General features: G+C 50.3%; 1 protein-coding gene across 1 annotated transcript in view; it reads left to right on the top strand.

Moving 5' to 3' along the window:
• Nucleotides 1–7,323: 7,323 nt before the first annotated feature.
• Nucleotides 7,324–15,051, top strand: part of Tfeb (transcription factor EB) — a 72,331-nt gene continuing 64,603 nt past the window's right edge. Inside the window, exon 1 of the mRNA XM_004649508.2 lies at nucleotides 7,324–7,555. The gene's annotated coding sequence lies outside the window, so the exon portion shown is untranslated. The remainder of the gene's footprint in view (nucleotides 7,556–15,051) is intronic.

Raw genomic sequence — 15,051 nt, 5'->3', positions numbered from 1 at the left:
TTCTCTTTGCGCATTAATTAATCAACCCCTCCCTAAGCCCCCCCCCCCATGTACTCCCACTGACCTCAGGGCCACAGGCACGTTCACTAGCAAGGTAACTGATGCCATCCAGAACTAGCCACCTGTCCATTTTAGTTGGAATTTCCTAAAGGATGTTGGTGCCTGGGTTCCTCACAGATCCTTGGGGAAGCCAGATGTTTCTGGGGGAGGGTGGATACTGCCAAAGACTGAAGCTAACTGTACTTTTACTCAGCCTTCTTTGTCCTGGGACTTTTATTTTATATTTTATTTATTTACTTGCAAGCAGAGAGAGAGAGATAAAGAGGAGACAGACAGAGAAAGTATGGGCCGTGCCAGGGTCTCTAACCACTGCAAATGAACTCCAGACACATGTGTCTCCTTGTGCATCTGGCTTATATGGGTCCTGGGGAATCAAACCCTGGGTCCTTTGGCTTTGCAGGCAAGTGCTTTAACCACTAAACCATCTCTCTAGCCCTTATTTTATTTATTTACTTGAGAGAAAGAGGCAGATGGAGAGACAATGGGTGTGCAGGGCCGCTAGCCACTGTGACGAACTCCAGACACACGCACCACTGTTGCAGTGAGGTTCGCATTGCTGGTAGAAATCACCCAACCAAGAGCAGCTTGTGGGAAAAAAGAGGTTTATTTTGGCTTACAGGCTCAAGGGGAAGCTCCACTATGGCAGGGGAAAATGATGGCATGAGCAGAGGGTGGACATCACCCCTGGCCCACATAAGGTGGACAACAGGAACAAGAGAGTGTGCGAAACACTGGCAAGGGGAAACTGGCTATAAAGCCCATAAACCCGCCCCCAGCAATACACTCCCTCCAGGAAGCGTTAATCCCCAAATCTCCATCAGCTGGGAACCTAGCATTCAGAACACCTAAGTTTATGGGGGAACACCTGAATCAAACCACCACAGCCACGTTGTACATCTGGCTTATGTGGGTACTAGGGAATCAAACCTGGGTCCTTAGGCTTCACAGGCAAGCACCTTAACCACTAAGCCATCTCTCCAGCCCATTATAATTATTATTATTATTAGTTTTTTACTAGAGAGAAAAAAGACCTCTTGCCACTGCAAATGAACCCCAGATGTATGCAACACTTGGTGCATCTGGTTACCTGTGGGCACTGGGAAACGGCACCTGGCCTGGCAGGCTTTGCAAGCCTTTAACTACTGAGCTAACCGCCCCCATCCCTGGGACTTGTATTTGAAAGCAGGCTGGCCTCAACTATGAACAGGAGGGATAGCTGTTTACATTATATGGAAAGCCGGTCCACTTGCTCTAACCAGCCCAGCACCAGGTTTAACCTTCTCAACTTCATTCCCATCACTCCTTGGGGGCTTCCAAGCAAACCTCCAGTAACTTGGGATAAAATGTTGTGGGGAGGAGGAAGAAGAGATGGAGAAGAAAAAGTAAAGAAGAGAGAAGGAGAAGTCGAGTGTGGTGGCGCACGCCTTTAATCCCAGCACTTGGGAGGCAGAGGTAGGAGGATTGCCATAAGTTCAAGGCCACCTTGAGACTACCTAGTGAATGTCAGGCCAGCCTGGGATAGAGCGGGACCCTACTTACCCCCCACCCCATATAATAAAAAAAAAAAAAAATCATACCAGGGCTGGTAGCACAAGCTTCATATTTCACTAGGCTGACTTCAACATTGCCATTTCTGCCCAGGGTCAGGGATCAAAGGTCAAGGTCACGCCTCCTACTCTAAACTAAGGCAGGATAGACAGACAGGGACAGGTATGGGGACATGAGAGAAAAAGAGCCCTCACTCAAGTCTAGTTGAGGTCTCTCACCACCAGAGAATCAAGAATTGTGGCACAATATTCTGGGGGTGGTCTTTGGCTCAGCGTTATGTTTGTGAGGTTTATGCATGTAGATCATAGATAACCCATATATTTGGCAACAGTGTCTGTAAATATAACTTGTCTCTCTCTCAAAAAAAAAAAAAAAAAGAATTGTAGCACAAGTAACAACATTTGCTGTGAAGGTTGCCAACATACAGACAATATTTCTTTTCTTTTCTTTTTTTTTTTTTTTTTTTGCTTTTTCCAGGTAGGGTCTCACTCTAGCCCACGCTGACCTGGAATTCACTGTGTAGTCCCAGGCTGTCCTCGAACTCAGCGCAGGGCTCCCTACCTGTGCTTTCCATGTGCTGGAAAGAAAGGTGTGTGCTCAGACAATATTCCTTTTAAGAATGTTATAGGGCTGGAGAGATGGCTTAACAGTTAAGCGCTTGCCTGTGAAGCCTACAGACCCCGGTTCGAGGCTCGATTCCCCAGGACCCACGTTAGCCAGATGCACAAGGGGGCGCACGTGTCTGGAGTTCGTTTGCAGTGGCTGGAGGCCCTGGAGCGCCCATTCTGTCTCCCTCTCTCTCTTTCACCTTCTCTCTCTCTCCCTGTCACTCTCAAATAAATAAATAAAAATAAAAAAATTAAAAATAAAACAAAACAGAATTTTATAGCCAGGAGTGGTGGTGCACGCCTTTGATCCCAGCACTCAGGAGGTAGAGGTAGGAGGGTTGCTGCAAATTCAAGGCCAGACAGGGAGTACAGAGTGAGTTCCAGCTCAGCCTGGGCCAGAGTGAGACCCTTCCCTGAAAACAACCACAATAAAAGAATGTTAAGTAGGCCAGGCTTAAGACCTCAAGAGTGGCCTCTGTCCTCTGCTAGACATCTTCTGGAAATCTCAGTGAAGAGAGCCTAACTTCCTGCGTCAGTGTGACAGTTTCACCTCACCAATTGTAGTCCTGTCACGTGAGTTGCAAGAACCATCCGTGATCTCTGTCTCGCCATCCTTTGACCATAATAGCTTCAGAACTCACTAAATCTCACTGGTGACTATTGCAAAGGCCACCGAGATGTCCACACCCACGCTTTCAGGTGTGCCTGGCTCTTTCCGTGAGCACCTCTCTTTCTCTTAACCCTCATGCTTAAGTCTATATTAAAAATTTCTAAGCTGGGTTAAGATGCTTGCATGCAAAACCAGAGGACCCAAGTTCGATTCCCCAGGGCCCACTTTAGCCAGATACACAAGAGGGCGCACATGTCTGGAGTTCATTTGCAGTGGCTGGAAACCCTGGCACGCCCATTCTCTCTCTCTCTCTCTCTCTCTCTCTCTCTCTCTCTCCCGCTCCCTCTTTTTCTGTCAAACAAACAAACAAACATATAAATAAATAAAATTAAAAAACCCAAAATTTAATTCCTTTTTAAATTAATTTTTTTTAATTTATTTCGAGAGGGAGCAAAAGAGGCAGATAAAAAGAGAGGAGAATGGGCTCCCGGGGTCTCCAGCCATTGTAAACAAACTCCACCTTATGCATCTGGCTTATGTGGGTCCCGGGGAATTGAACCTGGGTCTTTTGGCTTTGCACACAAACATCTTAACTATTAAGTCATCTCTCCCGCCCCCTTCTTTTTCTTTTCTTAATAAACTCCACTTGGTTTAATACTGCATCATGGGGCTAGAGAGACAGCTCAGCAGTTAAAGGTGCTTGCTTGCAAAGCTTGAGGGTCCAGGTTCAATTCCTCAGTACCCATGTAAAGCCAGATACACAAAGTGGTGCATGTGTGTTTCCAGTGGCAAAGATGGCCTGGTTCACTTGTGCTCTCTCTCACTCTGAGTGCAAATAGATAAATAAAAATATTTTAAACCTGTCTTGGTAGCACACACCTTTAATCCCAGCACTCAGGAGGTAGAGGTAGGTGAATTGCCATGAGTTGGAGGCCAGTCTGAGACTACAGAGTGAATTCCAGGTCAGCCTGAGCTAGAGTGAGATCCTACCTCAAAGAAACAACAAACAAACAAACAAACAAACAAATGGCTCGTCCTCCAATCCTTTCCTACATGGAAGACTCAGTAAGAGGGAACTCCTCCCTCTGTTGGAGGCAACTCAGCGGTGGTGGTGGTGGGGAATCTCCTGGTGCACCACTGGTGAAACCGGAGAGAAATAGGCTTGCCTCCAAGAAGGTTCTAAATTTATTATTTATTTATTTAAGAGAGAGAAAGAGAGAAAGAGGGAGAGAGAAGAAGGGAAGGAGAGAGAATGGGCGCTCCAGAGCCTCCAGTCACTGCAAAGGAACTCCAGATGCATGCACCCCCTTGTGCATCTGGCTTTACGTGGGTCCTGGGGAATCGAATCTGGGTCCTTTGTCTTTGCAGGCAAGTGCCTTAACCACTAAACCATCTCTCCAGCCCTCCAAGAGGTTTCTATGACAACATCACAGTGTCTGGGACCCTGGCAAAGAGCCTACTACTGGCCCCTCCTTGAGGACAGACCGCTTTAAAATTTTTTGGAAAATGGATGGATCTGGAAAAGTTTATACTTAGTGAGGTAACCTAGGTCCAGAAAGCCAAATGTTCTCTCTCATACGTGGATCCTAGTTGCAAATGATTGGACTTCTATGTGAGTAGGAATAAAACTCAGTAGCAGAGGCCAGTAAGCTAGAAAGGGGATAGAAAGGGATGGAGGGGGGCTTAATAGGATGGTATTGTATATATGTAAGTAGAAGAACAGATTAATGGGGGTGAAAAGGCCTAAGTGAGGTCAGGGGAAGAGATTGAGTAAAGGAAAGGTGGAGGGAGGGCTAGTCAAAATCTAAGGATATAAATAAGTCATATGGAAACCTACCTTTTTGGAAAATGAAACACTCAGAAGCCATAGATTATTAGTAGATTTTCAGTGCCAGGGATGGGATACCTTCCACTGAGTTGCTGGCCAGAGAGGTCATTGATACCCCCTAAACAGTATAGGCCATTGCTGAAGCTCTTGGTTTCCCGCTAGGAACAGATTGGTGAGACCCTATTGCTGAAGGCTCCACCTACTTGAGCTGCCAAGATCTCTGAGAAATCCTGTTGGAGCTGAGCTGAAAATCTCCATATAGACCAGCTGACAGAAAGCTAGAAAGAGCCATGCTGCATGCAGTTCAATGGGAGAGAGAGAGAAATCACCAATGGAGATACTCAACACTGGACACTGCAAGCCTTAAATATGGCCAGTCAGGCCAAATGAGCCAATGGATGCAATAGTGGCACATTGTGAGGGAAACAACTGCTCTCCACTTGCACTGAAGGCCCGCTCCATGGGAAGGAATACATCCCTGATACTGAAAACTTACAACAGGGGTAGTCATGAACCCTAGGAGTATAACATTTGCTAGTGTCTGGCTAAATGCATATACTATGCTTATCAAGCTGCCTGGTAAGCATTTTTCTTAATGTTCACCCCCATATGTTAATGCTACTCTCACTTTTGGTTAGAGAAGCTTCTCTGTTCAGATGGCAGTGACCTTGGGATGACTCAGAAGGCACCATAGTGCTGAGAAGAAGTGACAGAGGAGTGCTCATCACTGAAATATCTCTATCACACCCCCAAGGCTCAGGGTCCATTGTGGAAGAGGTGGTGGAAAGAATGTAAGAACCAAAGGAAGGGTAGGACTCCTTACAACGTGCTCCTCCAGACACAAAATGGCCTGGGTATCCATGACCTCATGGTGCCTGACACTACCTACACAGACCCTCATAACAGGAGGAAAAGATCATGACATCAAAAAATGAGAGAGACTGATGGAGAGGGGGAGGGGACATGATGGGGAGTGGGGGTAGGGAGGGAATTACCATGGGTTAGTGTCTACAATTATGGAAGTTGTTAGTAGCTGTGGTTTGCCCACCCACAACACTTGAATAACTCAAAAGCTATTGGTTTTTCTGTTTTCTACTAGTCTAGGGACAAAGGCGACTGATGGGCTGATTATCTGGTCAGATTTGTTCAGGAAGATCTCAAGTTTGTGTTCTGTAGGGATACGCTCATAAAATGTCACACTAGCTGTCTAGTAGGTATTCTCATGTCTTAAGGACTTTCATAACAGCACCTTTGGAAGTTTGCTGAGTGTCTTTGTGACCACAAAGGAAATCAGCAAGACAGTGGGATATCCAACCTTAATGATAGTATTTCATTTCATATACTCTATGAGCAAATACTTTCAAAAATACCAGTTTTAAAAACTTTAGAATTGAAAGAAAGTGAATTAATAGTCAATCTCTTCAATTTCTGTTTGAATTGTAAGGTTTAGGTCATCCAGACTTAGCTCTTTTTGATACCAGCTCTCATGTGTATAATTAAAACATATAAATATTTGTAGATGAAACTAAGTTTTGAAGATGTTTTTGAAACCCAAATTTTGTGTCTATGTATAAATCCCTAGTTTATGTTCTATAATGGGCTTAAAAATCACTGCCACTTTATAATCTGGGCAGTAGCATACTTTCTCTGGGACTCAATGTCACTTTATAATCTGGGCAGGTAGCACACCTTCTTTGGGACTCAATTTCTTCCTCTGGAAGATGAGGATATGCTACCTACCTTCTGTGGTTGATGATTGTCAAGTCACAAATTCTTAAATCATTAAAAACATAATCCTTATGTAAATGCATAAGCTAGGTTTCAGCTAACTCATCATCAGAACAACAGAGCAATTTGCAGAGAAAAGGAAAAACTTGAATTTCAGTAATCAGTGGAGAATGCCTTCGTGAAATGAGATTGCTTATAAGACATAAACCTGGTTAGTGTCCTGCAAGGAAATAAAACCATGACCTTAGAAATAAACTTCTCTACTAGAAGAAAAATATAAATTATCATGTTTTATTACTTTTCTACAAATCAAACTCTAACATTGCAGGTTCTTTACGCTGTTGAACTGCGGGTCACAAAAAACTACTTTTCTTAAGAGTCTGGCAATCATCAAGTGAGCTTGAAGGGTAATGGGCTAGCATGATAGCAATATGTTAAATACCCTCTCCTCCCTTTTGGTCTTTATTTCTAACCCCAGGGTAATTTTTTATGAATGGGGCCAAATAAGAGAATGTATAAAAGAACCTAATAAGCACATTACTCATAAGCTTGTAGGCATTCCCTTTTGCCTTACCTGTGTACTGAAAAATAAAAAGACTAATGCATAATAATTTGTTGTGCCTTATTGTAGCTACTCATGTTTTATAACATTTTTGAAAATTTTGAAATCTTTCAGTAAATGTTTTGATACTAAAAAAAAAAATAAATAAAATAAATAAAAGGGGGGAAGAAAAGTTCCAAGTCACATGTCAACACCTCGCGGACCTTGGCACAGCCCAACGGGACTACAAGTCCCGGCGTGCACTCCGGGCTTGGCGGCAAGGACTACGTGTCCCAGAGGCCTTCGCGGTACCCGGCTAAGGGGCGGGTGCTGCCCTCTGCTGGGCGCAGCAGGGAAGTGGACGACGGAGTGACAGGCGAAGCCCCGGGTGCCCGGGTGCGCGGGGCTAGGTGACAGCGGAGGCGGGCGGGACGCTGGGAGCGGTGACGGTGCCGACGGCAGCGGGAAGAGCGGACAGGGCTGGACCTCTTTGGTGGCGCCTAGCCCGAGGAGGAGCTCCGGAGCGGGCGGGAGGCCTGCAAAGTTCACGGGCGGGCTGGGCACCCGAACTTGGGACAAGTTGCCGGAACCCACTGGGCGCCGACGGCGGACAGATTGACCTTCAGAGCGAGGTGAGCGGGACCCGGGGAGGTGGAGGGGAGGGTGGTGGTGGTTTGAGGGTCTCGCAGAGGGCCGGGGATCCCCGCCGCCAGCTCCCCAGTTTCCCATTCGGTGGATCCGGGGGACAGGTGAGCGGGTGGTGGGTGGCGGAGGTGGGGGGGCTGGTGGCAGGTTGGGGAGCAGGAACCGATCGCGCCGCGCCGTCACCCGCCTGCAGTCGGTGCAACCCCGGGGCGGAGGGGGGGGGTGTCACCGGCGTGTGGCCCGTGCGGCGTTGCACCGAGCCGAGCCGGGGAGCCCCTCGGGCCCCTCCCTTCAGGCTCCGGGTCCCGGGGAGGAGGAGGAGGGGGGTGGGAGGACTGCTGCTCGGAGAACCTTATGTAACCGGGCGGGAGGGGCCGGGGTGGCATTGGGGCCTTTCCCGGCCGAGGGAAGTCGGGGGGGAAGCAGCCAGGGGGTGGGTGGCAATGAACTTGCGAGAAGTTTTGAGGGACACCCTGGGCCTTTGCACCACTTGCGGAGCGGTGGGTCACCCACCCACTCCGGTGGCGGCGGGAGGTGCAACGAGAGGGAGTCGGAGGCCGGGGAGGTGTGCGGGGGCCGAGGCCGCCGGGGCCAGGCCCAGCCTGGATGGTCCCAGAGAGTGGGCGGGCCGGGGTGGCGCCACGCCCCGGGGGGGCTGGGCTGCTTGCCGGAGGGGAGGGGTGCGGGTGGAAGTCCCGTCCCTCCCTCCCTCCCTCCCTTCCCCTTGAAGAAGCCGCCCCTTGTCCCCGAACCCTGGTGGTGGTGGCCTTAGCAGGCTTCTCCGCTTGCATTATAATCCCACCACCCCAGCGCACCCCAACTCCGGAGGGCATCCTCCGCACACCCCGCTTTCCACTTCCCTTCCCGAGTCGTCCTCCCCGCGTCTCCTCTCTCCCCGCCCCCGTCTCAGTCCCCAATCCCGGAAAACACGCCCCCTTCTCCTGGCTTCCCCCCCCCACCTCCCGCCCCCAGCACCCCACCATGTCTGCGCCGTCCAGTCCCTCCAGGCTGGCTAGGACCCCTCTCCACCCTCCCCAGACCCTGCGCGGGCTCTCGATCTCCCCCCACCCCCCACCAACCACCACCACCACCTCGAGGGGACAGAGCCGGTGACCACCCGGTTCCCCGCCTCCCCTGGTCCCCCGCCCGGGCTCCGGGGTTCTGGCTTCACGCACGGCTGCCCCGAGCGGCTCCGGGCTGTGCGAGCAGGTTCGCGCCGCAGTCGCCTGGCGCGCCCCAGCCTCTCGCCCTGGGGAGGAAGGGAGGGCGCCCGGGCGGCGCTGGTCGGTGCCAGCGCAGGCTCTGCCCGGGTCCCGCCCTCCATTCTCCTCCTGCCCCTCACCGAGGCGCCCTTCCCCAACCTCCGCCGGCTCCAGCCGTCTGTCCTCTCGCCTGCTGCCCTGCTGGGACCGTTCCGCGCCGAGTTTCAGGATTGAACTTGAGCGCGCAGTTCACAAGGGTGTGTGTGTGTGTGTGTGTGTGTGTGTGTGTTGGGGTGGGGGGGTGCAGAGTGTGGGTTCATTACCACCCGCCCCATCTCCCAACCCGGAGCCCCCGGGTGTTTGATCGAGCTGGGAAGGGGACACACAGCCTCTGGGGACATGGCCTCTGGGGCCCCTTTGCAACCCGCCCTGGCCCAGATTTCGCTGGCCTAGACCTGGCACTCAGGCCCACGGCGGGGGTGAGATGGGGACTGGTCTCCGGTTTCCTCTAGGACGGCCAGGTGCACATGCTGTGAAGTTGGGGACACAGAGGCCCCGGCTCCTTGGCGCGCTGACCCCTGGGGGCACGCTGTCCCCCACCCTTCCACCCCCCCCCCCCCAAGGCCCTTGCCCTTGAGCAGCGTTGGAGAGAGCCAGCCAGCTGTAGTTAAGTTACTGGCCAGCCCAGGAGATGCGGTGGAAAGGAAAGGGGCCCGCTATGCTTTGACCGTGCCTCAGTTTCCCCAACCCTGGAGATAACTGACCACTCTGTTGGCTCCTTTTGCCTGTCTTCCGGCTGTCGGGACAGGAGAAGGGGTGTGTGTGTTGGGGGCAGCTGAGGGGATAATGAAGGATAAGGGTCTTTCTGGTGACTCACCTCCCGCTCCTGGTGCTCTCGGAGGGGAAGCGGCATTGTTTACACGGGGAGGCGGAGCCAGAGGGTCACCGCTTGGTTCCAGGTCCCGTGGAAGGGGTACAGAGAATGGGCAAGGGATATCTTGCGTGAGCACTAAATCCATTAAGAGCGCCGACTGGACTTTAGAGGGCTGATGGCCCCGGTGACTCACAGTCAGAGGTGGGCAGGGAGTGGGCCAGGGCAGGCCGAAGCCCGTTCAGGCCCAGCGGGACTGGTCGGTGCCAAAGCTTATCCATCCGTCAACAGTGAGGACCCCTTCCCGACCCCATTTCCTGGACGCTGGGAAGTAGGTGGGAGGGAACCCCACCCCACTCAGCCTGGCTGCCCTTTGCGGGTCCGGCTTTTGGCCCTGATCCCTCCTGGGTTCTGTTTATGGCTATAATTGCATCATTAGCCAGGGTTTATAGAGTTACTTAGCACCTGCCCCCACAGGGAGTGGCCCAGCCTGACACCCCCCCCCCCCCGTTTTACTTTTGTCTCTTCCTTTTTAAAGTCACAACTTGGTTACTGCAGGGGGCGGAGGCTTCCCCCAACCGCGTCTGGCATGAAAGCCAGGTTGGGCCTTTGTCCTGGGGATGGAGGGCAGTTGACACTTGGGGCCCAGCTTGGGGCTGCCCTGGAGATGACACTGGAAATTGTGTTGGCCTCCTCTGGGGGGCGGGGGGGGGGGGCGCGGGGAGGGAGTTCACATTCCTGGTGCCACAGCCAGAAGTGTCCCCATCCGAGGACGCAGCCAGCCTCTATGCATGTGTTGTAAAAGAAAGGAATAGAAATCCAGCGCCTGGCAGGCAGCTGTGAGGACTAAGGGCAGAGCAGAGCCTGGTACCTGGTGAGTACGTGGTGGTATCCTTCATGTCCAGATCTGTGTGTGGGGTTTGTGTCATGGATGCCAGTTTATGTCTGTGGTTATGTGAATGAAGGATCTAGGTCCCCCTTCAGTGTCAGTGACTTGCTTAGGTGTGCATCTGTGAGGGTGTAACAAGAATACAGCACTAGGGCCTGGAGAGATGGCTCAGCGGTTAAGGCGTTTGCCTGCAAAGTTTAACAAGTTTAACGCCCCGGGTTTGATTCCCCAGGGCCCACGTAAAACCAGATGCACAAGGTGGCGCATGCATCTGGAGTTCGTTTGCAGCGGCTGGAGGCCCTGGCGCGCCCCTTCTTTGTCTGTCTCTCACATCTCTGTCTCTCTGCTTGCAAATAAATAAATAAAAATACTTAAAAAAAAAAAAAAGGCTTGAGAGATGGCTTAGCAGTTAAGGCACTTTGCCTGTGAAGCCTAAGGACCCAGGTTCAATTCTCCAGTACCCCCACGTAAGCCAGATGCGCATGACGGCGCACGCGTCTGGAGTTCGTTTGCGGTGACTGGAGGCCCTGGTGCGCCCGTTCTCTCTCTCTCATAAATAAATAAAAAATATTAGAAAAAAAAGAATACAACACTAGAGGGTGGGAGGGATGGCCCACTTGTTAAAGGTGCTTGTTAGCAAAGCCCAATGGCTAGGGTTCTATTCCGCAGTGCCTGCGTGAAACCAGATGCACTGAGTGACGCATGCATCTGCAGTTTGCAGTGGCAGGAGGCCCTGGTGCGACCCTATTCTCTCTCTCTCTCTCTGCTTGCAAATAAATAAAAATAATATTTTTTAAAGAAGAATATAGCCGGGTATGGCGGCACACACCATTAATCTCTGCACTCCGGAGGCAGAGGTGGGAGGATCACTGTGAGTTCAAGGCCAGCCTGGGACTACAGAGTGTGTTCCAGGTCAGCCTGGGCCAGAGTGCGATTCTTACCTCCCCCAAACCAAAAATAATAAACAAGTAAATTAATAAATTAGAATACAACACTCAATCTGGGTGTGGTGGCGCACACCTTTAATCCCAACATTCGGGAGGCAGAGGCAAGAAGATGGCTGTGAGTTCGAGGCCACCCTGAGACTACAGAGTGAATTCCAGGTTAGCCTGGGCTAGAATGAGACCCTACCTCAAAAAACTGAAAAAAAAAAAAAAAACAAAAAAAAAACAGAATACAATACTAGATTAATGGAATATTCAAGTCTTTGTGCTATACTAGAACTGGACTATAATAAAACTTAGTTACCAACATTTCCTGTGTGTTAACTCCTTGAACCAAGATGGGAACACTGTTTTCATCACACTGTTAGCTTGCATGTGGAAGGACTGGGGTTCTAACTCATGTCCAACTGACATGAATCCATGTCTTTAATCCCTAAGGAAGACTGTGTCAGTGTTTGTCAGTAGTTCTTTAAAAGGGTCTGGAGAGATGGCTCAGTGGTTAAGGCACTTGCCTGCAAAACCTAATGACCTGAGTTCAGTTTCCTAGTACTGGTGCAGAGCCAGATATACAAAGTGGCACGTGCATTTGGAATTCATTTGCCTATTTTGGCATGCCTATTTTGTCTATGTGTGTGTCTTCTCTCTGTCTCTGCCTGCAAATAAATAAAATATTTTAAAAAAAAAAAACAGCTGGGGGCTGGAGAGATGGCTTAGTTGTTAAGGCACTTGCCCACAAAGCCAAAGTACCCAGGTTTGACTCCCCAGAACCCATGTAAGCCAGATGCACAAGGTAGCCCATGTGTCTGGAGTTCATTTGCAGTGGCTGGATGCCCTGACACACCCATTCTTTCTTTCTCTCTACCTAATAAATAAATCAATTAATTAATAAATTAAGTAATAAAAATATTAAGGGCTGGAGAGATGGCTTAGCGGTTAAGCAATTGCCTATGAAGCCTAAGGACCCAGGTTCGAGGTTTGATTCCCCAGGACCCACGTTAGCCAGATGCACAAGGGGTCGCACACATCTGGAGCTCACTTGCAGCGGCTGGAGGCCCTGGCGCGCCCATTCTCTATATATATCTGTCTCTTTCTCTCTCTGTCACTTTCAAATAAACAAATAAAAATAAACAAAAAATAAAATATTAAAAGAAAACATCTGGGGAGCTGGAGAGATGGCTTAGCTGTTAAGGCGCTTGCCTGCAAAGCCAAAGGACCCAGGTTCAACTCTCCAGGACCCAGGTAAGCCAGAGGCACAAGGGGGCGCACGCGTCTGGAGTTCGTTTTCAGGGGCTAGAGGTCCTGGCGTGCCCATTCTCCCTCTGTCTGTCTTCTCTCTCTCTCTCTCTCTCTCTGCTTGCAAAGAAATAAAGTTAAAAAAAAAACAAAACAAAACAGCTGGGCATGATGGTGCATGCCTTTAATTCCAGCACTCAGGAGGCAGAGGTGAGAGGATCGCTGTGAATTTGAGGCCACCCTGAGACTACAGAGTGAATTCCAGGTCAGCCTGAGCTAGTGTGAGATCCTACCTTAAAAAAAACAAAAAATAGGGCTGGAGAGATGGCTTAGTGGTTAAGCGCTTGCCTGTGAAGCCTAAGGACCCCCGTTCAAGGCTCGGTTCCCCAGGTCCCACGTTAGCCAGATGCACAAGGGGGCGCACACATCTGGAGTTCGTTTGCAGAGGCTGGAAGCCCTGGTGCGCCCATTCTCTCTCTCTCCCTCTATCTGTCTTTCTCTCTGTGTCTGTCGCTCTCAAATAAATAAATAAATAAATAAAAATTAAAAAAAAAAAATAAAAACAAAAAGAAGGGCTGGAGGGATAGCTTAGAGGTTAAGGCACTTGCCTGCAAAGCCAAAGGACCCAGGTTCTCTTCTCCAGTACCCATGTAAAGCCAGATGCACAAGGTGGACCATATGTCTGGAGTTTGTTTACAGGGGCTGGAGGCTCTGCTACACTCATCCTGTCTCTCTCTCTCTCTTTCTCAAATAAATGAATAAAAATATTTAAAAAGAACGTTCTTTGAAAGTTCTGTGTGGCCAGGCGTGGTGGTGCACGCCTTTAATCCCAGCACTCGGGAGGCAGAGGTAGGAGGATCGCTGTGAGTTCGAGCCCACCCTGAGACTCCATAGTGAATTCCAGGTCAGCCTGGGCTAGAGTGAGACCCTACCTTGAAAAAAAACAAAAAACAAAAAATAAAATGGTATGTGTGGAGGGATGTGTGGTATGGGGGTTTGGAACCTTCTGTCTCCTACCTAAGGTCTCCTGCCTCAGGACCACATCTAGCTCTTGTTAACATAGGTACCCAAAGGGCCCCTGGAAGATCTCATCCTGCTTGGTCAGGGGAGGGAATGAGTTCAGTCAGGCTCTGGCAGAGGAGGGAGCATCCTTTAGGGACAGCCTTCAGGGTGCCTGGCTTTGGCTATGGGCAGCATCCCCGCCCACTGACGCCCTCAGAGAGTACTTGCTTCATCCATCACATGTGGGGGAAAGGCTGTGCAGCCTGTGGCTAAGAAAGTCCCAAGATGAGTGCCCCAGGAGCCCAGAGACCCTGCAGATCCTCTGTGTGGCAGAGGCAGGTCCTCGTTGGCTTGGCCTGGGTGAACCTCGCCCCCCAATCACATGTGGAGATCTTCTACAGGTCTCTGTGCCCCGGGGGTACACAGACATTCGACTTTCCTTCCGAAAGGGTCGAGTGTGGGCCATGGAGGACTTGGGCCACTGATGGAGTCCATGGAACCCAGGCTGGCCCTGGCAAAACAGCTGGGAGGCTTGTTGGCGCATACCCAACATGTGGGCATCATGTATTTAGCTCTGGGCTGAGTGCTGCCTCATCTGGATAATCGTCCACACGATGGGCTATAAGGCCGAGTCCCAGCTCTGACGCCTTACCAGGGTGTGACTCAGGGTAAGCTGCTCAGCCCCAGCGTGCCTCAGTTTCCACACCTAAAAAGTACATACTTGCTGGGCACGTGGTGACACACGCCTTTCATCCCAGCACTCGGGGAGGCAGAGATAGGAGGATCGCTGTGAGTTCGAGGCCACCCTGAGACTACAGAGTGAATTCCAGGTCAGCCTGGGTTAGAGTGAGTTCCTACCTTGAGAAACCAAAGAGTAAAATAAAATAAAAAGTAAAAAAAATTAGTAAAAATAACATATATATTTTTGTTTGTTTTTTGAGGTAGGTTCTCACTCTAGCCCAGACTGCTACCACACCCTGCAATAATTTTCTTTTGAGGCAGGGTCTCACATAGACCAGGCTGGCCTCCAACTTCCTATATACATGCATGAGGGAGCGCATGCATCTCGAGTTTGTCTGCAATGGCTGAAGGCCCTGGCGCACCCATTCTCTCTCTCAAATAAATAAATAAAATATGTATAAAAAAAATAGTATCTGGCCTGGAGGGATGCCTTAGCGGTTGAGGCATTTGCCTGCAAAGCCAAAGGACCCAGGTTTGATTCCCCAGGACCTACATTAGCCAGATGCACAAGGGGGCGCATGTGTCTGGAGTTTGTTTGCAGTGGCTGGAGGCCCTGGCACGCTCATTCTCTCCCTCTCTCTCTTTCTCTGTCAAATAAATA

This window comes from Jaculus jaculus, chromosome 8, assembly GCF_020740685.1.
Source record: "Jaculus jaculus isolate mJacJac1 chromosome 8, mJacJac1.mat.Y.cur, whole genome shotgun sequence".
Taxonomy (NCBI): domain Eukaryota; kingdom Metazoa; phylum Chordata; class Mammalia; order Rodentia; family Dipodidae; genus Jaculus; species Jaculus jaculus.
Note: the sequence above shows the minus strand (reverse complement) of the source record. Positions and strands in the feature narration are given on the sequence as shown.